Source organism: Trachypithecus francoisi, unplaced genomic scaffold, assembly GCF_009764315.1.
Source record: "Trachypithecus francoisi isolate TF-2019V2 unplaced genomic scaffold, Tfra_2.0 Lachesis_group2, whole genome shotgun sequence".
Taxonomy (NCBI): domain Eukaryota; kingdom Metazoa; phylum Chordata; class Mammalia; order Primates; family Cercopithecidae; genus Trachypithecus; species Trachypithecus francoisi.
In genome coordinates, this window is record NW_022681465.1 from 51,880,653 (window position 1) to 51,908,178 (window position 27,526).

General features: G+C 34.9%; 1 protein-coding gene across 2 annotated transcripts in view; it reads left to right on the forward strand.

Moving 5' to 3' along the window:
• Window positions 1-27,526, forward strand: part of EDIL3 (EGF like repeats and discoidin domains 3) — a 459,624-nt gene that overhangs the window by 3,202 nt on the left and 428,896 nt on the right. The window lies entirely within an intron of this gene.

The window sequence follows — 27,526 nt, forward strand, 5'->3', positions numbered from 1 at the left end:
AAAAATGTCTAGACATATCCTAAATACTATGAATCATTGGCATTTGCATTTTCTTTTTTTAATCAATGGCGACTTTTAGTTAATTCTACATGAGAATAAATTAATACCCGAATAGTCTCACTGCAGATAATAACACTAACCTTTTGTGATTAGGATAGTTATATTTATACAGAAATAAGGAGTTTCTTTTATGTTGTTATAATATTATTATTACATATTGATGTCTTCATTGCCTAATTTACCTGACTATTAAATTTTATACTTTAAAAATAAATGCTAACTTCAGAATCAAGGCAAAACATATTAAAATAATTCTGAAACATCAAATTAAATAAGAATTAAGTGAAAATAAAGTATTCCCATGTGAAAGTTTGCAATAATGCAAAATTTTGGCCACTGTGGTGATACAACACACAATTTTTTCCTCTGGTTCTGAAAAAGTTTTTCTGATTTTTCCTGAAATGTTTCCTTAGAATTAAAATGTATTTGTTTTAAACGTATATGGTTTTGGGAAAAGACTTACAATAATTTAAAAAATCAGGAAAAAATTGAGATGGTCTATTTTTCCTTCTTTGATCTTGAAGTTGCAAAGATCTTCAAAACTAGGCAAATGTATTGTACTTCTGAACACTTTTCTAAATTAAAACTATGTTGTAAATTTCTCAAATATATTGACATCAATGTTCATATAAATCATGTATTCAAAATCAGGGGTATTTTAAATAAATATTTAATAAAGTTTTCTTTTCTCTCTAGATACATGTGCTTTTTTTCTTCTCATAAAATTATAGCAATGTAAAGGGAAGGAATAAGATATGCATGACTAAAATAAAGTAGCGTGGTTACTCAATACCATTACAAAATATAAGCTTGACAGTTTTTAGAGTTAAATTAGTAGTACCAGCTATTAATTTTATTAATTTTAAGATAAAGTTTTAATTAGGTAAAACTTCATTTTTGAAAGATTTTGCACAATGGGATGAACTGTATATGTTGTCATTTGTCTACAATTTTTTAAATGTTGCCCCCTTTGAGAGTTTCTTGAAGCCTAAAAAAGTAATTCTGATATTTGTTGTTTACTGCACACACTTGAGTAAGATTATGATGTAATAGGGTCATTGTATCTCTGTCAAAGAAACAGTGCAGGCCTCAGAACTCAGTTCAAGTCAGAAGTAAACCATAACATTTAGATACTGAGTAAAAAATAGCAAATTCTGCAAATATGTGTTTAGTGTTATGGCTTCTATCATAGTTAATCATTTACTCTTTATTTGCTAAGTAGGTTGAAAATTAACATTATTATTTTAAAAAGCAGAAAACCAAAGCTAAGCCATTCCTATTATTATTTTTAAGGAAGATGTGTAGCATCTTCCTTTGATGTTCTATAGTTATAGACTATATAAATATTCCTCTAAAATGATTTCTTCATTTTTGTAATGTTGTTTGCTTAATCAAAGCAAACATGCATTTCTAGACAGAGTCAAATGGCTGCCAATGTGAAGTGATTATTAAAATGTTTCTCATGGTTTCCTATGTAATACAGCAATAATTTAAGTACTACAAATTCTTAAACTGAATGTATTACCACTTGTCACTGAAAATACCCCTAAAAATCTTTGTTTTGAGCAAGTTGTTGAAGGGAAAAGTAGACTAGAATCAACTGTGCCCTCACCAGCAGGTGTCAGGATAATCAACGAAGATCTTTTAAAGAAAAAAATAAATAAATAAATAAAAAGGAAAAATAAAAGAAGTAAAGTCATAAATGTGATTCTGCAGATCCACGTAAAGTAACTTTCTACTCTCTATGAAACTAATGTTATTAGTTAGTTTTCAGCGCTTCTCTGAAAAAGAAAAAAAGAGGGCGTTGTAAGATAGAATCCTTCTACCATAACATTTTAACTTGGAAACACAGACGTTCAAGTGCACACTTAGGTTGAACTACTACTTTTGAGGGAGTCTTCTGAGTACCTTCCAAGGAAAAATACGGAGAGCTATGAGGTGTTTGTAGTAAAACAGGTATTAAAGTAATTTATACCATCCTTTCTAAGCTTATTCTTCATATGAAATGTAAGTTTCTTAAAGAGAAATTCTGTTATATTGATTTACACAGACATATATGCTCAACTGTTTATTCCTGTGCATCTATTGCACTGGAAAGAGATGAGTGCTTTTATTTACTTTTTTTGTCATTATGGTAAAGTGTATGTTTTTTAGATCTTGCAAGATTCTACATAAAACAAGTCATGTGGCCAAAAGAGACAAATGTAATGATAAGTGAAGCTTTGTTATACCCCATTTCAGCCAGTTATTAATTTTTATGTATGTGCCTCATCTGTATTAACTGCTGTCAGGGACTTGAACTAATTTATTTTGATTTCAATTGACTTTTCACTGATAACTTTTAGTTCTAGCATCTGCTGATGTGGTCCTCAAAACTATGTTACAGATTCACCATTACACCCTTTTCAGGAGTTTTTTATACAGTCACTGACATTGTGCCAAACAGTCGGTTTCCAGTGGCATTCTTTCTGTGTCAGTGTTCTCCTAAGATAAAAATTTCTCTCTCCTTCATTCCATCTCTTTCTCCTCCTCTCCCCTCCTCCCTCATTTCCTTGGTATATGGCAAATAGGACACAACATCTACTGTAAAATTGGTAATGATATTTTGTCATCATTAAAAGATCGAAAATCTTTGAAACATTGTGAAACCTGTAACTTACCTTTTTGTGAGGAAAGACAAGGAAGATGATAATGTCAAGCCTCTGCCTACCAAATCTGAAGTTTAAAACATAAGTGAAAATAAATTGGGATCTAAATTATGGAGCAACTCAGGATTTTACACCTTGATTTGATCACACTGTCCTGCCTAAAGCTATCAAGTATACAGTAATTTATATCCACTCCACTTGTGGAGAAGCCACTTGCCTAGAAGCTTCGTCCACATATAACATCGCTGAGAATCTAGGAGAATCAGAGACTTCTGACCACAAAAATAGATGTCTTATTTAGGTCTTAGGTCATGTATCATAGAAAAGCTTATTTCTCTTGGCTTTCAAGTTTCTGAGCACTCTATAAACTGAATCCAGAAAGTGAAAAGCATATGCAGTAATAGGTCAGGCTTAATCAGAGCAGTGAAACATGCCAACTTTTAGACAAAGAGGAGACTTGAATAGTATACGTAAAAGCAGTGATACTTTGCAGTACCCAAAACTGGGTACCTGCAGTTGGGGGGTAGAGGATGGGGGGTGGTAAGGGTGTCACCATATAAGAGAATGCAACTGGTGCTAATGTTGGTTTTGCAACCTAGAGAAAGTCTCACTGCAAGATAGTCAACATGTTGGGGGTGCAAATGCAGTTAAATGTACACATTATTAAAAAATATGGTTTGGTCAAAAATGTTTAAGCTCAAAAACCTGCTTAATGATGAAATAGCTAGATATCTGAACAATGTAGTTATTTAGGACTTTTCCCTTTGTGTCAGATAAAATGTTGGTATTTTAAAATTATTGTATTCTAAGGTAATAAAGTTTTACAAGACACAAAACTCAATTTTGTAGAAAAGAAGCAGACCTTACAATGTAGATAAAATGTCCTGCAATTATGTGGTTATATTTTAGAAAATGTGCTGTTATTTTGTTTTAAAATATGTGTTATTATAGTGACAGTAACTGTGTAGGAATTGTTCGGATTTATAGTGCGTGATTTAGAATGGAGGATTTAAGTACAAGAATTTAGGTGAAGGCTTTTTAAGCACTAAAGCACTTTTGAATGTGATTGTTACTATGGAGAAAGAAGATTGACTTAGCTTTGCCTTTTCCCTTTTCTAAAACAGGCTTGTATCAAAATGATTGATCTCTTAAAATAAGTTAATATGATATAGTATTTTATAAATGGGAAGACCAAGGTTTTAATCTCCTGTTAGAGAATATATGCTTGATTTGAAGATGATAATCTCTAAATGGGGTTAGGCCACCATGCATTCCTTAAGATTTGTGCTTGGTATTTGACAAAGCGGTATATTTTGGGAATGCAAAATAATCCTTTAAATCCCCTCTTGTACTTTAGGTCAGGGGAACCATTTCGATTTTACTGATACTGGGGATTATATGAGGTCAGCCAGGATGAAATGGGCTCATGACACAAGCAGAAAAGTCCAAAACAATTGAGTGGAAACATTGGAGAATATATTTTATTTGAAATAAATGGATAAATCCCTCTCTATAATGTAGAGTAGTCACCCCACCCCAGGCCTGAGCCTTAGGTCTGTGCTCACAAATCTGCTACACTCTTTTTTTTATCACATTTTCTTTCCAAATGCTATATGAACTCTCATTTTAACTATGCTATTTTTTCTGTTTATTTATCTTTCTACAGTTTAACTTCTGTATCATAAACCCTAACTTTTTTGGAATGTTGTTTACAGACAAACAAAAACCAAGTTACCATTCACAGTGCTTTAGTGTTTATATGCCAAGTTCTTGTTTCATGTTTTGTGCTTTCTGCAGAGCTAGGGCTTAGAATAGTACCAGGCAAAACAAACAAGAAAACCCAGACACTTAATATAAATTGAATTGAATGTAGCTACCCTCCCCCATCAGTTTGCCTGTAAAAGTACTTGCACATTTTAAATAGCAGTATGTCTCTTATACATAAAAATAGGTCAAAGTAGTTTCAGGAACTTTAAAGGCGTTGTTTCTCACTTTCTTACATAACTATTCCTTATAATGTGTGTTGTAGAATGAGCCTACTTTGAAAATATTTCTCAACACTCCTGCAAGAGCATTGTTGATGATATAATATTCAAGTGCAGGCAGGATATAAAGTACTTAACTGTGTTTGTTATGAATCTTCAATTAAAAGAAAAGCTGCTTCCAAGTGATTGTCCCTTGCAGAAGTGCAAGGTTCTGACACTTCTAAGTTTAATTTTGGCCTAGAAACAGTTATTTTTCAGGCATCATTCTGTGTTCTTTCTTTCTTTTTTTTTTTTTTTGGCTTTCTTTTAATCGCTTAAGGACCACCACCATGTCAGCATTAAGAGTCTTAGATAAGTTAACAAGGTGCATTCATTCTAATATCTTTCAAGTCTAACATGCATTGACTGCATACGATGTGCTCCACTGTTCTAATTATCATCTTTAATTCTCAAAACTGTTGAGGCAGGTGCCATTATTATTGAAATATAACTGAGAAAATGGAGATATGGAGTGGTTAAATAACTTCCCAAGATCATAGAACTACTAAGTAGCATGTTAAAATTAGGATCTATAGCTTGTCTTCTTCACTATTAGAGGATGCTCTGTATCAATGAGTGATACATCTTGTATATCATGGAGATATTTTGTTAAATGATTTTATTATTTGTAAAACACACACATTTTGCCTAACCATTATTTAACTAGCAGTTATTTTAGAAGGATTAAATTATACTTATTCTCTTGGGACAATAATTTAAAATTTTCAAGTTTAGGTTGGTGAAGTATAAAGTTCTTTTATTCACATTCAGAAATAAAGGAGTATGCTCATTCCTTTGGTCAGAAAGTGTTAATATGTTAGAATGCATCATTGGTAAGAATAGTGAAGACGGAAAGAAGATGAGCACTTGGGAAGTGGTTTGAAATATATTTTCTTTAAATCTTGCCATTCAGTTTGATTTCAGCGTGATTTTTTGATTTATTTTAATTTTCTAGGATTTCATTTCTCCTCTACATTGTTTCATTGCTATTCAATGTGATGTGTAGGAGCGTGCTTTCTCTGTAATTTTCAGATACATCATATAGTACAAAGTGACTTTAGAGGTTAACAAGGTTTTTATTTCTCCTAGTGTAATGAAGATATTTAATTTGCCTTACTTCTCATGCTCATTTAATTTTATTTCCACATAACCCCATTAAGAAGTTTTAGCCAAACAAAAGCACCAAATAGTTTCAAACCACATCAATTAGAACATTTTTTTCTGGTTTATGTGAAGAATTATTCAACCAAAATATGGTTTATTTAAAAAATAAAACCTCAGACTGGATTACTTTTAAGTATTTTACAAAATAATGAGAATTATGCTGTATTATTTCATTCTCACACTGCTATAAAGAAATACCCGAAGGCCGGGCACAGTGGTACACACCTGTAATCCCAGCACTTTGGGAGATTGAAGCGGGCGGATCATGAGGTCAAGAGATCGAGACCATCCTGGCCAACATGATGAAATCTTTTTCTGCTAAAAATACAAAAATTAGCTGGGCGTTGTGGTGTGCGCCCGTAGTCCCAGCTACTTAGGAGGCTGAGGCAGGAGAATTGCTTGAACCTGGGAGGCAGAGGTTGCAGTGACCGAGATCATGCCACTGCATTCCAGCCTGGTGACAGAGTCTCAAAAAAAAAAAAAAAAAACCAAAAAACCAAATACCCAACAAATACCCAAGACTGGGTTATTTATAAAGGAAAGAGGTTTAATGGACTCACAGTTCCACATGGCTGGAGAGGCCTCAGGAATTTACAATCATGGTGGAAGACGAAGGGGAAACAAGAACCTTCTTCACATGGCAGCGAGAGAGAGAATAGTGAAGGAGGAACTTCCAAACACTTATAAAACCATCCAATCTCCTGAGAACTTACTCACTATTCAAGGATAGCATGGGAGAAACCCCCCCATGATTCAGTCACCTCCCTCCCTGGACACTTGGGGATTACAGGTCCCTCCCTCAACACATGGAGATTGCAATTCGGGATGATACTTGGGTGGGGGCACAGAGCCAAACCATATCATATGCCGTCTAATATGAGCTCATCCTCATCACTTTCTTCCTTGGCATATCTGTAAATTGTTTAACAGTTGAAATGTACCTCCACATGCATTATTATATTTATTCCTCCAAAATAATAAAACAGTGGTTAACATTTCATAAGCACATAAGCATTTTCCACTTTAGGAAACATAAATATTTTCCACTTTAGGAAACATTTCTACTTTAGGGAACGTAAGCACAGAAGATATTCTTAATCTAATTTAACAGATAAGGACTTGAGATTCAAAAAAGTCATTTGACCTGGAATTGAAGGAGTAGTTTCAATTTGAATCTATATGTTCCGATTCCAACTTATTTTTTACTCCTTTCTCCTGTACTACTTTACTTGAGGTAATTATAGTTGTGCTTTTTTTTTTTTTTTTTTTTTCCAGTTTTTGGACTCAAGAGATGAAAAGGAGAGGTTGGCATACTGCTTGCTTTTTCAAAAACTATTTCAAATTGCTTCTCAACATTAACACTTTCTTTCTTTCCATTAGCATGTAACACTTTCTTTTCCCTTTGGAGCCCATTACTAACCTTCATAACATGTTTTACTTCCTCAGTGGCTTCAGAACCTTGTTTCTTCTCCATCATTGGTCCCCTTAAAAACTTTCACATATGAGCTTGTAGCCCTTTTAACATTCTGATATTAAACTTCCTGGAAGATCCCAACATTAATGATTCCCATCTCTATTTTTCAGTACCTACTGGCAATGCTATTTATTAGATTTTCGCATCACATGAAATTACTCGGCTACCAGTACTTTAAATTTCTCAGAGTTTCTGTCTCTTACCAGAATTTTCTGCCTTTTACTTTTCCTCACCCTTCATTCCTACTGACCCTACTCTTGGTCACTACTCTAATTTCTAATCCTTCTTATGTCTTTTTCCCAACCTGGTCTCTGTGGTTATGCATTTCCAGAAGTATTTAACCACTTACAAATTTCTCTGTTGGTTACACCCATTTTTGCTTTACCTGGATGATTTCAACATTTTTGCTTTATGAAATCTTGAACTAAGATAATTTCTAAAGTCTTTTTTCCATCTCTGGCACTAAGAAAATGAGTACTATCAAAACGTGATGGCATCTATAGATCCTGGTAGGGCTGAAAGGTTGAACTGGGGTTTTAAAGGGAATGAATAAGAAGACAGGAAGTGACAGTTGGAGGAAAAAGATTTTGGAGGTATCGTAATAATTCCAATGTAATTAAAATTTTGATAATTATAAGCATGAGAGTATGGCTATAGAAGTTATGTTTCAGGGAGGGTAGAAGACATGATGATTGGAAGAAAATTGGCACTGAATGGCCAGGTGTTGGAAAAAATCATCTCTGTGGTTATTAAAATCACAAAATCTTGTGCCCCAAGAAATGTTGAGGAGGATGACAGCAAACTAAAACCAGAAATCTTTAAGGAATAAGGGGGTGTAGTTCAGAGATCTGGAGTACTTATACTAAGAAATGGTAGAGTAGCAAAGATGACATGAAATTAAAACTGGGTGTTTTTAGAGAGAGAGGAGGGAATATGTTCTGGACGTGGCCTGGACAGCAAAGGAACTGGTACTACATGTTCAGACCCAGAAGTGATATGAGGAGAAACAGTGTCCAGTTAAGAGGGCTGCAAGGTAAGCAGTGTCCTGGAGGAGAGCCGATTTACTCTAAGCAGATGACAGATATATAATCGCCTAGTCTCAGGCATTATTCTCTTTGACAGTCTTCATCCTATAGCTTTTGACACATTACACTCTTAATCATAATTGATAGGTCTCACTAAGAGCAATGCTTTTAAGTACATATAATATGTGTTCATAGAAATAGCTCTTTTAAAACCCACAACAACCTAAGGGGTTATTATTATCCTTGTTGACAAATGAGGATATGGACTGAGAACAGAGTAAGTAATCAGCACTCAAAACTAGGTCTTGTAGATCCAAATCGAGGAAACTTTTCACTGTAGCACACTTACAGAGAAAAGCCCCAAATCCACGGAAGAATTCCTTCTAAATTTAAAACACAGCTGGGGGACAGGAAGATATCTGCAGTTGTTCCCTGACCTACTTTATCTTGTTCAGATGGCTCTCTACGTATTTTGAGGTCTGCATAGTTTAGGTTACTAGGAATGTCTAATATGTCTGCTTGGCGGTTTTAATTCTTGCCCATCCTTGGGTCATTTGTCCAAATGTTCTTACTGTAAAACAATTAACATTTCCAGGGGAATAGTTTCGTTTCTCCTTTTAATATACTCATAATTGTGTACCTTGTACACAAAGTTCTTTTTTTCCCTCAAATCTACATGTTTCAAATATTTGTAAACCATAATGTTCCTTTTTTTACTCTCTGACACGCTGAAGTCGTACATATTTTTTCCTTTAATCTGTCCTTGTAAACCACTCCTTTCATCATTTTAGTTGTTTCATTTGGAATCCATCCAAGTAGCCTACATATTTATTCAACAGGCTTGCCAAAAACTCAACAGAGAATTCCAAGGGTGTGCTTCCCTAAAATACTGCCACATACATTAGTTTGTATTTTTTAATTTTTGAAGCTACATTCTGAATTTTTAATCTTTAAATTAACATTAAATCTCAAACTGAGATAGTTACTGAAGTTCTTTTCGCATCGCTGGCACTAATAAAATGAGTACTATCAAAAAGTGATGGGATCCATAGATTGTGGTTGGACTGAAAGGATGAACTGGGGTTCTAAAGGGAATGAATAAGAAGACAGGAAGTGATGGTTTATTGTTTAATTTATTTTTTTGCTAGTTAGTTTTTTCTGTCAGGCCACACATTTTCAAATGATATGTAAGTAGAATGTATATCATTTTTCATAATTGTGTGCTGCTTTTCCCTTCACTGGAATTAACTTTTTTTTTTTCACTCTGCATTCAGTATAATTGTTATTACTATTATATGAGGTATGCTTTCCCCTCATAGATATGGAGTAACCTAATTTCATTTCTTACACATAATGTTATTATGCTATTTATTGTTATTTTGTATTATGTACATATGTGCTAAATAATAATGCAACACACAAATTTCTGTCCTTAGCTTTTTTATTTCATATTGGTGGGGGGTCTTTAAGTATTCATGATCTTGAAATTATCATTTCTCTCTCTCTCTCTTTATTTATATATATAATATATATATATACACTTCTTATCTATATGTATCGCCTTCTATATGTTGCAGATTTTCTGTTTCTAACTCATCCCTCAGCTTAAACTGCACAGCCTGGAGAATCTCTCTCTGGTCATCTTATCCAAGTAACTCATGCTCAAATGCACACATACATACACATCATATTTCCTTGTTACTATTCTATCACTGTATCATAATTAAATATATTATAGCACTTTTCAAAAATTATAGTTATATAATCATTTATTTGCTCATTTATTTTTTATCTTATTTCCAATAGACTGTAAGCTTAATGAAGGCAGGAAGAATATCTCTGTTCCTTAGTGTGTATCCAGCTCCAAACATGGTACCTTACATTTAGTAGGCACTCAATTAATATTTATTTTCTGACTTTATGTATGCATGCATGAAAAAACAACTGTGCTGGTATGTAAATCTTTTTATGGTTAAAATGTGTTACTTTGATAGACTCATTAAGTTATTTAATAAAGTGTTATCTACTTGATGCACTGATGCATTGATTTGTGAATCATGGTACAAATGATACATTATTATAAAACAGTAAATACTTTAGTAGTGACAGACTCTAGGAGCTGAATAAATAAATGACCTACTGTTTACATAGCTGTCTGATTTATAAATAGTTTAAAACAAAGATTCAGGTTTTATCTGTGGTTACTAAATTACAATAAAATAGTTTTAATACTATATGGGAGCTAGACGGTAAACTTTTATTTATTTATTTTATTAGCCAGGTTTGACAGGAAAAGTATGTGCAACAAAACAAAGTACTTAGTGGTGTTTTAAACTATCATATGAAGGAGCTGCAGGTAGCCCTCTGATCTACTAATTGCCCCAGTGCCCTGATAGTTACTCCCATCAGCTCACCAGCAGTAACTTTCCTCCAAGCATAACTTCTTTCCCTCCTCCCACCATGCAGTCACACCTGCTCAAATCAGAAGTACTTGGCAGAGAGGAAGAGACAACACCTGGGAACTGTGTCTGCCTAGGAGCTGAGAACCTTCTAAACAGATCTGTTTAGAGTTGTTTGTGTAATGACAGTCTGTATGTCACTGCAAACTGCTGTTTATTCCCCTTTAGGCAACTGTATTTCTACCTTTCTTAAATGCCTCAGTAGTTCTAAAACAATTTATATGTTTGTTACCCTGGTAATTGTGTGATTTCCACTTCTAGTCTGAAAAGTCTCAAATAGACATATCTTTCTAAAAAGGTATAGAGTGGAAAAAGGTGTGTAAAATAAAAACTGTAAAATCGAATACTTTGCTCCAGTTTATGTGATAAGAAAACGCTTTTGGCAATTATTGTTGTTTGGTTTCGAGGAAGGCAGTTAATTTCTAGTCTTTGTTTTAAAATTTCAATTATTTTGTAAACTATAAGCAGGTATACACTCATTGATGAAAAGGTATAATGGTGACATATTGGTGTCTGTATTTTGAGACTTGTTTAGATAAACAAGTGTCTTTAAGTATATGTTTAACCATAAAATGGATCATATCATACAGGGTTTGGGGATTTAATTTTCAATGTAATTATTACGGTAAAATGCACATAACATGAAATTTACCATGTCAATCATGTTTTTAGGTGTACAGTTGAGTGATATTAAATACATTTATAATGTTGTGCAACCATTATGACCATCCATCTCCATAACTCTTTTTATCTTGTAATGGAGAAACTCCATCCATAGTCATTAAACAATAATTCCCCATTTCTCCCTCTTCCCAGCCCCTGACAACCACCATCGTACTTTCCATTTCTATGATTTTGACTACTCTAAGTCTCTAAGTACCTCATGTAAGTGGAATCATACCATATTTGTGAGACTGGCTTATTTCACTTAGCATAATATCTTCAAGGTTCATTTGTTTCGTAGCATATGTTAGAATGTTCTTCCCTTTTAAGACAAAATATAAATCCTTTGTGTATATATGTATGTACATGTATGTTGTGTTGTCCTTCCTTTTTAAGGCACAAACATATAGTATTCCTTTGTGTAGGTATGTATATATGTATGCATATGTTGTGCGTGTATGTTTATATGTGTGTATATGTGTATGTATGTGTTTATATATGTTTATTTATAATGTATATGTATATATTCTAAGTTTTTGCTATTGTGAATAATGCTGCTATGAGCATGGCTTTACAAGTATCCCTTTCAGAGTCTGTTTTCAATTTTTTTGTTATATACTCAGAAATGTAGTTGTTGTATTCTATGGCAATTCTATTTTTAATATTTGGAGGAACTTTCATACTGTTTTTCACAGCAGCTAGAGCATTCTACATCCGCACTAAGAGGGCACATACTCTACAACTCATTTTATGCTTTTTCGGTTTTTATTTTTTTTTTTTAGTAGTCATCTTAATGGGTGTAAAATGGTATCTCATTTTAGTTTTGACTTGCATTTTCCCAACTATTAGTGATGTTGAGCATCTTTTCATGTGTTTATTGGCCATTTGTATATCTTCTATGGGAAAACATCTGTTCAATTCCTTTGCCCATTTTTGAATCAAGTTGTTTTTGTTGTGTTGAGTTTTAAAGTTCTCTATATATCCTGGATATTAATTCCTTATTAGATATGCTTTGCAAATTTTTTTTTTCTCATTCTGTGGGCTGCCTTTTTATTCTATGGTAGTGTATTTTGATATACAAAATTTTTTAACATTTATAAATCCAATTTGCTTATTTTTTCTTTTGTTGCCTGTGCCTTTGGTGTCATATCATATAAATCATTGCCAAATCTAATGTTGTGAAAATTTTACCCTATGAGTTTTGAAGTTTTAGGTCTTAGAATGAGATTTGATCTGTTTTGAGTTAATTTTTGTATACTGTTGTGCCCGAAGTCGTGAGACCCCAGTAAGTGACCACTAGAGTCCAGAGTCAAAGCCAAATAGCCGGGGTCGCTTTATTACGAGTTCGAACCCGGACTTCTCCGCTTTATACAATGGCAGGTAAAGAGAGAGGCCCCGGCTGCTGTTTTAGGGTTTCTTTTATAGCGAGGTACAAACAAGTCACAGAGAAACAGTAGTTACAAGCTTATTATTGGTTAACATTTAAAGTTGAACATTCGGCAGTTTCTGGCTGGTTCCCGCCTTTTTCGCAACCTCAAACGGCTGGGGGTTTTCCAGATAAGTTGTTTGTGTAAGCCCGGGGGGTGGTCACATGCATGTATGTTGCAACCTCAAACGGCTAGGGGTTTTCTAGATAAGTTGTTTGTGTAAGCCTGGGGGGTGGTCACAAGCATGTATGTTTAGGATTTTTCCCTTAGGGGCTTTCTATCTCACCTCTCACCATATATGTGAAAGTTTTATTCTGAGTTCTCTATTCTATTCCATTTGTTTCTGTGTCTCTCTTAATGTCAGACCACACTGTTTTGATTACTGTAGCATTGCAATAAGTTTTAAAATAAAGAAGTGTGAGTCCTCCAGATTGGTTCTTCTTTTTCAATATTTCATATGGTCTTAGGATGGTCTTTTTTATTTTTTGTAAAAAAACATCCTCGAAAGTTTCAAGCCCTCAATAGATTCCAGAGTTTCAAAACAGTTACATCAGACAAATTCTGCCAGTGCAATTGTTGCCTAGGTAAGGAGGCAGATTCTTGGTGCTTTCTACTTCAGAATCTTCCAGGAATCCTTTTACCTTATAGTTGTACATATTCAACAACATTGTATTCAGTTCAGATAGACAGATGTAAGAAGTGTTTTGAGTGCTAAAATTACAATGATCAAAAAGCTGAAAATATTTTCTCACATAGAGTTTATATTGTAATGGAGAGAAATCAGAAAATAAGTAAATTATCTGGTTGGTTGAAAGGATGGGGTAGGAATTTTTAGACAGAGTCTCACTCAGTCATCTAGAGCTGGAGTGCGCTGGCACCATCTCGGCTCACTGAAACTTCCACCTCCTGGATTGAAGCGATTCTCATGCCTCAGCCTCCCAAGCAGCTGAGATTACAGGCATGGGCCACCATGCCCAGCAAATTTTTTGTATTCTTGGTAGAAACAGAGTTTCACCATGTTGGCCAGGCTAGTCTTGTATTCCTGACCATAAGTGATCTGCCCACTTCAGCCTCCCAAAGTGCTGGGATTAGAGGCATGAGACACCACGCCTGGCTCAGATTCCCTTTTTATATTGAGTGCTGAGATTCAGTCTCATTGCTCAAAAATATTAAGGAAGTGAGGTATTACAAATATGTTTTCTCACATTTTATTTGCCTTTATATTGCACTTATTATGTTTGTTAAAAGTTGCTAAACTTGGCTGCAATGAGCTGTGATCACACCACTGAATCAGCTTGGGAGGTGACAGAGCGAGACCCTGTCTCAAAAAAAAAAAAGTCATTAAATTTAAAACAGACTTATTTATAAAATATGCCTGTGTTTCCCCATATGATTTCTGCTGTTGGCATTATATTTAAGTGTATAAGAAATGCTATTTGTTTTTCCTACCAAATGGTTATCTGTGCTTCCCCACATGACTTAAAACAACTGTTAGAAAAAGAAACGTATTATACACTAAGTGCTATGATATAATTTGCATATTTTCAGGGACTTATTTAGTAAGCTACTTCTCTATTAGTGTGTCAGTAGTACTTGGTTTTAACTATTGTATTTTGTTATTGTCATGCGCGTCCCTGTGAAGAGACCACCAAACAGGCTTGTGTGAGAAATAAAGCTTTTTAATCACCTGGGTGCAGGCGGGCTGAGTCCAAAAAGAGAGTCAGCGAAGGCAGATAAGGGTGGGGCTGTTTTATAGGATTTGGGTAGGTAAAGGAAAATTACAGTCAAAGGGGGGTTGTTCTCTGGCGGGCAGGAGTGGGGGTCACAAGGTGCTCAGTGGGGGAGCTTTCTGAGCCAGGATGAACCAGGAAAAGGAATTTCACAAGATAATGTCATCGCTTAAGGCAAGGACCGGCCATTTTCACTTCTTTTGCGGTGGAATGTCATCAGTTAAGGCGAGGCAGGGCATTTGCACTTCTTTTGTGATTCTTCAGTTACTTCAGGCCATCTGGGCATATACGTGCAAGTCACAGGGGATGCGATGGCTTGGCTTGGACTCAGAGGCCTGGCAGTTATATGTTTGTGCCATTATGGATAATTATTTAAAATATATCTGAATATAATTTGCTAATATTTTTGTTGGGACATTTGCATCTATTTTCAAAAATGACATGTTATGCTAACTTTATTAAGCTTGGTATTGGAAAAAATGCCAGATGGATAGAATTACTTGGGGAGGTTTTCTTCCCTGAAACACTTTAAATACTGCATGAGTTTTCTGTTTCTTAAGTTTTGAAATAACTCATCTACTAGCCGTCTGATCTGTTTGGTGGGTACTTTTGTGAATACTGTTTCTAGTCTTTCATAATTAGTAGAATACTTTCTTGTTACCGCGTTTCTGTTTTTGATAATTTATCATTTCTGATACAATAGAACATTTTAACAATGTTTTCTAATTTATTAGCACTATTATATGTAGCATTACAATGTTCACAGAGAGTTACATATTTGTAGAATAATGTGAAAGAAAAATGTACAAAGCAGATCATAGAAATCTATATAGAGGGCCGGGCGCAGTGGCTCAAGCCTTTAATCCCAGCACTTTGGGAGGCCCAGACGGGCGGATCACGAGGTCAGGAGATCGAGACCATCCTGGCTAATACGGTGAAACCCCGTCTCTACTGAAAAATACAAAAAAACCTAGCCGGGCGAGGTGGCGGGCGCCTGTAGTCCCAGCTACTCGGGAGGCTGAAGCAGGAGAATGGCGTAAACCCGGGAGGCGGAGCTTGCAGTGAGCTGAGATCCGGTCACTGCACTCCAGCCGAGATGCGCCACTGCACTCCAGCCCGGGCGACAGAGTGAGACTCCGTCTCAAAAAAAAAAAAAAAAAGGAAATCTATATAGAGGATGGTAATTATGAAGTAAAGAAGTAAGCATTAGACAAAGTAAAGCTCCTAGGTTTCAAGAGTCAGGATTTTCTGCTTCAACAGATTACTAACTTTGGTTTTCTCATGTGTAAAATGGGGATAACAATAGGGCCTGACTTGTAAGGTTATTATGAGGGTTTAATAGAGGCTAAGTGTGTAGAACCATATCTGTGGCCCATGATGGATATGATGATGATCATGATGATGATGATGACAGTGACGGTGGTGGTGGTGGTGATGGTGACGACAGTATAGTATCTCCAGTGCTGTAGCACACTGCTTGGTACACATTCTGATTTTAGAAAAATTATTGGTGAATAAGCTGTTGTTTTTCTTTATTTTATTTTATATATATATTTTTTTACTTTTTGGCATAATACTTATCAAAAACACTTCAGTCTTTGAGCTATAACTTTCAGATATATTGGTGTATTTGTGTTGGTTAAGAGAAAGATTTTTCTAATCAGATAGACAAGGAATTGGATCCTGGATGAAACATTTACTTGCCCTGATACCTTTTAGAGGCTATATACATAGCCTGTTTCCTCATTCCTCGAGTGTGGATAAAGCAATAGTAATCTAATAGAGCTGTTGTAGACATTAAAAGATATAACCCATGTAATGTGCTTACAAATGCTGGCACAATACAGGTCCTCGATACATGTCAGGTATTATTATTTTCTTAATTGTGGTCTAGCTGTTAAAAGGGGACAGTTATTCTGAGACACAATCCAAAAAGAATGGTATAGGCAAGGTATAGGAACCTGGAATGTTCTGAAAAATTCGCTGATCCACAAAGGTTAGCAATCTAGAATTGATGTGATATATATTTTTATTATGTTTCTGACTTTAAATTATTGCATTTTGGGAGTACTTAACTGTAATAAAATATTAATGTCCCCTAAGTCACCAAGTGCTCTTTGCTTTCTTTTTACTCTTTCCACCTAGATGTGCTTACTTTTCATTCTGAAGATAGACTATAAGTTGTGTCTTGATTTATAACTTATAACAGAAGCTACTAAAATATCTTAGGTTGTTTTTATTTTACATTTTGCTTTAGAGGTCTTAATTGTAAATATGATATAAAAGGAAGATTTTTTAAAGGTGGGACTCAGGATGTTAAAATGAAAAATAATTGAAATACGTTCTTGTATTTCTATGCAACAGGACTAGATTTTAAAATGCTATGCAACAGGACTAGATTTTAATATGCTAAGTTTCTATGCAACAGGACTAGATTTTAAAATAAAGGTGGCCATGAGGATGACAGTTTTTTATAATCTACTAGTTCGTGACTGGTTGTTTCTGTGGTCAGTACTTAGTATTCAGAAAACTCCTTACTACTTCCTATCTTTTAGCAGTTCAAATTTATTTAAATATCATATATACCTAAAAAATGAATAAGAAATAAGTGCATATTGCACTTAAGGTTTTAATATACAATAATTGTTGGCATTTTAAATAATTTATTTTTGCCACCTCCTCCTCTCAAAACAATCAAACAACAACCCCCCAAACCCAATACTTTCCATTAAGGGAAGCTATTTAAGTTAAATATAAAACATAAATATACAAACATGTTTTAAGGAATGGTATAACACTCTGTAGTTTCCCAAAGAACAGACCGAAAATATATATGAGATTAATTAAGTGGTTTGGATGAATTAAAAAATAGATATTAAAGGTTCGGGGTAGAAAATTACTAGGCCAATTTATATCAATTTGTATCTACTTCCAAAGTAACAACATTTATCACTAAAATTAACCTGTTGCAGGATTTCATATGAAATTTACATAGTGCGAGGTTTATCATGTATATATAGTATATTAATTATTTTTAAATAAAGTCATAATTTAACACATTCTTTGGGGTACTATATAAATGGCTCCATAAAAGAACAATTGTAATGTGCAGATTTAGGATTATCTTCTCATTTTAAGGTCAGCTGATTAGAAGTCTTAACTGTATCTGCTAAATCCCTTTTGCCATGTAAGGGATGAAGATCATGGAGATCTGAATGCTACCTACTGCAATTGTTTATATACACAATCTCATGTAGGTATAGGTTTGTATAACTCTGCATCTGTAGTATATATCTATACAACAATTTCCAAAGCAATATGAATCAGTTTAGGTATCAAAAGACAGTTCTGGCCGTAACAAGTACCTGCCTTGTGACTGAGCAAATTCTGAATTCCAAGCCTCAATTCCCTTATTCGGCAAAAATAGAGACCGTAGCTTCTACACGACTTGTCTTTTTGGCATATGTAACGATCAAAATAAAAATGAAGCAATATACAGGAAATGAGTTCAGAACCTGAAAACTGCCTTATATTGTCTGTTTTGGTTGTAGCTTCAAAATCTTAATTTGTCTTTTATACCTTTATAGAATCAGACGAAATTGGAAGTAGTGACAATTTCACTTTTTCTATAATCTTCCGTTGGTTGTATTTGTATATTTGACTGTACATATTAAGATGTCATGAAAACTCTTGATGACAATTATTTTGAAAGTGAACAGAAACACACTAAAAATTGATGACAAATCTGATAAATAGTCAGTGATGTGTGAGAACCAAAGTGATGATCAAAATATGAACAGTCCTGTATATTAAAATGAGTATATTTATATCCGATGTCCCCATATTTCCCTGATTTCCCCCATTGTTTTCACCTCCAGTTGATATCTAGAAGTTGTTGGCTTAGAAAATTATTTTTTGTCCATACAAATTTAGACAGTTAAGAAGTTAGTCACTCACCATCATGAAAAAATTGTCACCTCTAAAAGAATAAGGCATCTTCTCTCTTGCTATGTTTCTGTGACCCAAAATTTCAACTTTTTCTGGTTCCAATGCCAGTTTACAAAAATTAGATTAACTTAAATTTCCCTTAATACAGTATCAGTTACACTATTTAAAATATTTTAGCCAATATTATGGAATTGTTTCTAGAAAATCATGGTTGATTTTGTTTCTAAAAAGCTTAGTTTCAAAATCATATATGGACTATAACCTATTTTTGAAATAGTTTTTTTTTTTTTTTTTTTTTTTTTTTTTTTTTTTTTTTAAGACAGAGTCTTGCTCAGTCACCAGGCTGGAGTACAGTGGCGCGATCTCGGCTCACTGCAGCCTCCACCTCATGAGTTCAAGTGATTCTCCTGCCTCAGCCTCCTGAGTAACTGGGACTACAGGTGCCCGCCCCAGCTAATTTTTGTATTTTTAGTAGAGATGGGGTTTCACCATGTTGGCCATGATGGTCTCGATCTCTTGACCTACCGATCCACCTGCCTCAGCCTGAATTAGCAATACTTTGGTTATACCTCTCAATGCAAGAATTAACTAAGATTCCAACCCAAAATGCAGTGACATTATTCAGATATTCCCTCTGGGAATTGTAAATATATATTTATACAAAAGTTATTAATATTTTATTATAAAGGAATATACTTAAATAAATTAGAATAAATACATTAAATTACCTCTTCATTTAGTAATATAGGTTACATACTCACTGCTATGAAAAAATAAATGCATTTGGAAGTCAAATTTATAAAGCAGAAAAACAAAAACATAAAATTGCTGCTATAATAATTTCTGTCTGTTCTTTGGGAAGTGACATAGATCACCTTAAACTAATTTTTTTTTAATTTCTAAGCAAGTTATTTATTTTGTGTGTTTTGTATTTCCCATAATTCAAGAGTATCTTTTGAAGTATTTAAAATGTTACTACTGGTAACAGCTACATAGTAAACCAATCTAGGGTTGGAGGTTTCAGGTTTCTGATTTAACTTTAATTGAGAATATGTTATAAATTATGTCAATTGATTTGGGGATAATAAAAGGCTTGAAGAACTCTTCCAGGATGTATTGTTTCTGCAGTCCATTACTATGCCCAACGCCGCGAATATAAGCCCAGGCAATTGGAACATACCAACTTTAACAGAGACTTCTCAGGTTTGTTTATGTTGGCATTATCAATGTGAGAATATGCATTTTAATATGTAATTGTATTACAAAGATGATGTTGAGGTCATTTGGAAATATTAGGAATATAAGCCATCAGTCCGTACTGGTTAATAGGAGAACTTCATATTTATGCAATGTAGCATGAATCAGCCATTTTATTTGATTCAGAAAATCTTAGAAAGATACTGACAATGAGGAAGATACAATTTTAAAATGTAAGCCTTATTCACATAGTTTAATAGTTCCCTGACTCTCCTACAAAAGAAAATTAAAGCAAATTGAATAGATGACTCATTTGGTTGTACTCCAGGAATTTACACACTGTTCTTTCTTTTGTTGGAGTAATAACAAAGATGTGTAATAAAGCAAAAGATATTGCTGCATCTTTTAAATTTGCTATTCCAGAAATTAAAGTGGAAACCACTTTAGGAAACCTGTTAATATATGTTTATAATTAAAATTGGGTTTCTTTGGCATTACTGCTCTTTTGGGAAGTTGGCTTATATGTATTCTACATTAAGTTCATTTTATTATGTACCTACATAAACTTATTATTGTTACTCAGACTGCATCTATGAAGCCACATGCAGAAAACCCACGTGTAGTCAAAGAGTATTTGCGACTTGCATTTTGGGTTATTAGACTACTAACGTTTAGATGATCTGTTGGTTCTTTTATAAAATATAAAGCATTACCACATTGGTTGTCCTTTTACTCATACATTACCTTGTTTTAAAACACAAAGTAAGTTATAAAGGGTATAGATTGTTCACCACTTTGGTATGCCTCACAGTGCTTACAAAAGTACTTTATTTATAGGGTATACTTGATAGACCAATTGAATTCCCAGAAAACTTTTATTAATATTTTTATAACACACTAGATGATAGTATAAGAAAAATGTCAACATTTCAAATAATGATATCTATAAACTAAAATAAATATAGTAAGAATATGCAAGTTTCCAGAAAAATAAACAGATTTATAGCAATCTAATCTGTTAAAAGCTAAAATAATAGAAGTTTTTAAAGAATGGGCAATAGTTAATGGAATCCAAAAAAATTAGAGTACCTATGATGATGATATTCTTTTTGAAGTAAAGGCTGCACTTTAATCATTTTGCATAAATAAATGCCTCTTCTATTTATGAAAATATTGATAGTTATAGTTATTCTCAGATTTTTATTGAATAGTCAGGTTCACAGGGCAAGAGAACATTGTATAGCAAGACATTCATCTTGCTTTAGAAATTTGAGGGTGTGTGTGTGTGTGTCTGTGTGTGTGTGTTGTGATGGCCTTAACCTAGAATGGTGGTATCATCAGAATCTTTTTTTTCAGACTGATTCGATTTTTGTTCACACTTGAAGCAAATCCAAATTAATGATACTTTCTTTTAGATAGGTAAAGCAAGAATCATCACAAGCATCGCTTTTCTGTCTTTTTTTTTTTTATTAACCCTCACTTGCAGAGTCAACTTAGGCAAGTGGATAAGTGACTTAGGGAACAGACAAGATATATGCTTCTGAGCTACTCATTGCTGGCACCTTTTTATCACATGGAAAAATATTTAATATGTTAATTTGGTGCCTAGAACATTTTAAGAAAAAATATCCCCAGAAGAATTTTTCTATATAATTATAAGGCATTCTTTGAAAACATTATTTTTGGTCATTTTGTAAGATAATTAAATACTTGCTTGGATTATTGGAAATGATATTTGCATTCTTTCTGCTTGAGATGACAATACTAGCAATATATTTATGCCCACTGTCTTCTCAAACAGTTCGGATATATCACATATGATTAGAGTGAAATGAAATCAAAATTTCCTAAAGGACCACATTTTGCCATGCCAATCTGTGATAAGATTTCTTGGATCTATATCAGGTTCTACTTTGATATTTTCCCAGGTCTGTTTTCCTTTCCATGTTTTCTCTGGTTTTCATTTCGGTAATTACCATACTAGAGGTCATAACCTTCACAATTGATGGCAGTACTTATTCCTTATTTACTAATCTAATAGGAAATGATTGAAAAGGGCATTCAATTTATCTACTCACTTTTTATTAAGAGATGTTTTAGGGGACAATGAATGTATTCCCAGGATTCAAACACCTTGGCCTTTAATTTGTCAAAATTCACTATTTAAGTAAATGATCTACATTCTAACTGAATTAATTGAACTCAGGGAAGGCTGTACAAAAAGGTTGTTCCTATATTTTTTCACATATTTCTGTAAGGTCCAAACTGTTGGAAAGCAATTAGATTCTGAATTACTCAGTGACCGTTGCAATACCTGTTCTTTGACCTCATAAAATCTCTCCTTTTCTCTCCTGTTAACTTTCCTCCCACCTTCTTCTACCCCTCTATTCAGCAAACATGATTTTTCCCCTTTCTTTAACCACTCTCCTTCAAATCTTCAACTCTCCTAATCCACTGGTTTTGAGCTGCTCCCACTCGGTAGTAGTTCGAGCGTGGTAGTAGTAGTTTAATCTTTAAGTCATAGAAACATGGTTTGGTCAGTGTACTGAGAACAGGTTCATATCCTAGGTATGAACTCCCAGGGATACATAATTCAAAAAATATGATATCAGAATATAGATTTTTAATTACATAATGGTAATTAAAATCTTTAAGGATACAAAAAGAGATATGAGAATTCTAGTGAATTCATTCATACACTCGGAAAAGAGGAGTTTAGTTGCATAAGTTGAATGTTGAACGGTAGGAAGCTAAAATGGCCTGACCGCAGTTGGCTACACCTGCCCCACAGACTGTGCTGCAGTTCCTGTTCTCTCAGATAGTGCTTTGTTTGGGCAGTGCCATGGTTCGTCTTTCTACTTTTCAGAATTTGGTGCTTTAATGGCTGAATAACCCCATTTCCTCATCCTGTTCATCCACCAAAACATTTTCATTTGGCATATTCTTTCTTTAGATATAGTAATAGATTCCCTTAGTTTCAAGTCAATTCTAGCTAGTCTAAAAGTCAGTCTTTTCAGTCCTGAGATTTTACAATTTAGCCATCAGAGGGTAAATTTCTTTTTCAATTTACAGGTTACCGGAATTCTCAACACATTTAAAATTGCAATCATACCTGAACTGTGTAAGCCATTAGAGGGCCAAAATGTTAAAATTTAAGTCTTGTGTTTGTTATTTATTTCAGAATAAAATTGCATATTTTAAAAATACTATTTGTGCTCATACATGTAATATCAGTAATATGTTGTAATAAATCATTTATCTAATTAGATGCTTATCTGACCAAATTTGGGGCAAATTTGGGCACTAGAGATGACATTTATCCAAAATTCTTGCTATATTGAATATACCTGTTTTGCACAATTTATGACATACAGGCAGATACGTGTGGTAATATTTTAATCAAATAAATGGTTCATTTAAAACATTATACTCCACATATTTAAACTATCTTAGACTGAAAACACAGACTGTAAAATGTTTATCTTGATTTGTGGGCAGGATGGAGCAGCAATAACATTAATGTATTGGTTTTTAATAAACAAAACCAAATTTCCCGTAGCTACATGAGAGCTATGCTTAACAGTACTTGCCCAGGGAGGCTTGTTCCTTTCTTCCTCTCAAATGTATCACAATTGTTGAAATGGTGTTGCAAACTCTTTTTGGAACTGCCTTTAAAACCACAGGATAAAAATGAATACTGTCTTATGCTGTAGGCATCTTCTATCCCAAAACTGTTTGCTTAGCTTTATCTTTAGTTGACTAGATATGACACTGAGAGATGTTTCACTCCTTCCAAAAATCATACGTCACCTCAAATAACCAAAATCTGCCACCATTTAGGTTCTTCAATATATGGTGGCACAGTAAATGAAAGCAATAGCAAAAAGGAATTTCTTGCTTTCAAGTCAACTTCTGTGTAGACTGCGTCACCTGATGTGATGCAGATGACCTGGATTTAGTTATTTACAATTATGAACAGAACTGTTCTCCGGCCTTATAGATTACATATCAGTAGCAAAAACTGCTGCATCTGGAGTCTAAGGAAAGGAGAAGATGCATTAGTTAGAGAAAACCAGGGGTAATTTCAGAATTCACTGTCTCCATTTGTGTTGCATTCACTGGAGCTGGCCCTCTAAACGTACAAATTCTGGGGTTCCCATGTATACCAGAGCCATTTTTTGCATGTGCAGAAGACTCGTTGGCTGTATGAAGGATTCTTGTAATTGGTCTGAGTTTTCTGTGTGTGAGATTTCTGTGTAAACCTTCATTTCTTGTGGCTACTACCACTAATTCTCTCCAGCAGCCTGGGAGAGAAAGAAATGGTTGGAGTATTTTACCAGGATTCCCAGCACTTCTGCACTTTGCAGTAGTTTTTTTTTTTTTTTTTTTTTTTTTTTTTTATCTGAGACTGAGTCTCACTCCATCACCCAGGCTGGAGTGTAGTGGTACAATCTCAGGTTACTGCAATTTCCGCCTCCTGGGTTCAAGTGATTCTCTTGCTTCAGCTTCCCAAATAGCTGGAATTACAGGCACATGCTACCAAGCCTGGTTAATTTTGTATTTTCAGTAGAGATGGTGTTTCACCAGGCCATCCAGGCTGGTCTTAAAGTCCTGACCTCAAGTGATCCACCTGCCTCGGCCTCCCAACATGCTGAGATTACAGTCGTGAGCCACTGCACCCAGCCTGCACTTGCATTTGATTCACAGAAAGGTAAGAACCTAATGGAAGTTCTGGGACAGAGGTGTGGAAAGAGGGTGCAGGGTTAAAAGTATATAGAACCTTAAAGGGTGTCTGTATAATTTCACAGTACAAAATATCATTATATTTAATACTGCTGGAGATAAATGGGCCATCTGCTTTGATTTGGAAGCATTTTCTTTCATATGCAGATCCATATATTCATAGTATTCACTTTAACAGAATTTAGGAGATGATTTTTAATGAGGTACTTAAAAAATATGAAGCAAACATGGATCACAGGTAGCACAATGGTATACAAATTACTATAAGGAAATGGAAATTGTACAAATTAGAACTAATGTGGTGCAGACATTAGAAAGAATCTTTTCTCTGCCGGGTGCGGTGGCTCACGCCTATAATCCCAGCACTTTGGGAAGTCGAAGCAGGCAGATCACTTGAGGTCAGGCATTCAAGATCAGCCTGGCTAACATGGTGAAACCTCATCTCTACCAAAAATACAAAAGTTAGCTTGGTGTGGTAGTGGGTGCCTGTAATCCTAGCTGCTCAGGAGGCTGAGGCAGGAGAACAACTTGAACCCGGGAGGCAGAGGTTGCAGTGAGCCGAGATCGTGCCACTGCACTTCAGCCTGGGCAAGGAGACTCTGTTTAAAAAAAAAAAGAGAGAGACAGAAAAAGAAAGAAAGAAAGAAAAATGGTTTTCTCAAGTTCCTGAAAGCCAAATAAATAGTATTTCAAGAATTAAACTCTGAATCATCAATTTAATGATTAGAAGAAAATGAGTATAGTTTGTTAGATCTAAGATTACATGAAAGAAGAAATAAGAGCACTGCATTTATCTGATTGTGGTAAGCAGAAAAATGGTCCTGCAAAGATGTCCATGTCCTTCCCTGAACCTGTTCTTCCCTGAATAGAAGGGACTGTGTAGATGTGATTACGTTACAAATCTTGAAATGGGGAGATTATCCTGGATTATCTGCTGGGCTCAATGTAATTACAAGGATGCTTGTAAGTGAAAGAGGTAGGCAGGAGATTTGAAGAAGGAAATGTGATGGAAGAAGAGTCAGAGTGATCATTATGCAGAATATTCAGCTGGTCACCACTGGCTTTGTGGGCAGCTTCTAGCAGCTCCTGAAGGCAAGGTAACAGATTCTATCCCAGAGTGTCCAGAAAGAAATGAAGTTCTGGACTAGGACACTAAGACACTGATGGAAAAGCACATTCCCCACTTACATAATCGTGGCCATTCTTTTAATGTGGTTGGTTAAGATTTTTAAAACATTCATAGAGTGAATTTGTCTGAAAGAGCAACTAAATTAGACAGCAATGTATTTAAGCATATGTTTATCAGTTCATTTAAAAGACATAATAGTGATGGTGAACTGAATCATGATTTCCTCTCAAAGGTTTGTTTCTTTTGCTGTTTTTTAATGTGAAGCTACACTTCCCAACACTCTTGCAACTTTGTTAAAAATGAAACTTAAAAGGTGCCCATATAATTTCATAGTACTAAAATACCATTATGTTTAATATTGCTAGAGATAGATGGGCCATCTGCTCTGACTTGGAAGGTTTTTAAAAATAGAGATCCATATATTCATAGTATTCACTTTAATAGAATGAAAGGCAACAGTCCAAGTCAGGGGCTTATAGAGAAAACTTCCATCTCCCTGGGACAGAGCACCCAGGGGAAGGGGCGGCTGCGGGCACAGCTTTAGCAGACTTAAACGTTCCTGCCTGCTGACTCTGAAGAGAGCAGCAGATCTCCCAGCCCAGTGCTCCAGCTCTGCTAAGAAACAGACTGCCTCCTCAAGTGGGTCCCTGACCCCTGTGCCTCCTGACTGGGAAACACCTCCTGGCAGGGGTTGACAGACACCTCATACAGGAGAGCTCCGGCTGGCATCTGGCAGGTGCCCCTCTGGGACAAAGCTTCCAGAGAAAGGAACAGACAGCAATATTTACTGTTCTGCAGCCTCTGCTGGTGATACCTAGGCAAACAGGGTTTGGAGTGGACCTCCAACAAACTCCAGCAGACCTGCAGCAGAGGGGCCTGATTGTTAGAAGGAAAACCAACAATCTGGATGGAGAATTAGTTTGACAAATTGTCAGAAGTAGGCTTCAGAAGGTGGGTAATAACAAACTCCTCCAAGCTAAAGGAGCATATTGTAACCCAATGCAAGGAAGCTAAGAACCTTGAATAAAGGTTAGAGGAATTGCTAACTAGAATAACCAGTTTAGAGAAGAACATAAATGACCTGATGGAGCTAAAAAACACAGCACGAGAAGTTCGTGAAGCATACGTACGTTTCAATAACCAAATCGATCAAGTGGAAGAAAGGATATCAGAGATTGAAGATCAACTTAATGAAATAAAACATGAAGACAAGATTAGAGAAAAAGGAATGAAAAGGAACAAACAAAGCCTCAAAGAAATATGGGACTATATGAAAAGACCAAACCAAGTTTAATTGATGTACCTGAAAATGACAGGGAGAATGGAATCAAGTTGGAAAACACTTTTCAGGATATTATCCAGGAGCTCTTCCCCAGCCTAGCAAGAGAGGCCAACATTCAAATTCAGGAAATACAGAGAATACCACAAAGATACTCCTCGAGAAGAGCAACCCCAAGACACATAATCGTCAGATTCACCAAGGGTGAAATGAAGGAAAAAATGATAGGTGATTTTTAATGAGATGCTTAAAAAATATGAAGCAAACATAAACTGGAGGTAGTAAAGTAGTTCTTATAAGGAAATGCTTATAAGGAAATGAAAATTGTTAAGGTATAGAAATTGTGTAAGATGTCAAATGGAATTTTATACTACATAGATCTTGAATATATGTCAGTTAAACGTATTTGAGGAATTGTAACACGTGTAAGCTACAAACAATTATAAAGTTAATTTTTTTAATGCCTTTTTTTTTTTTTTGAGATGGAGTCTCACTCTGTTGCTCAGGTTGTAGTGCACTAGCATGATCTCAGCTCAGTGCAACCTCTGCCTCCCAG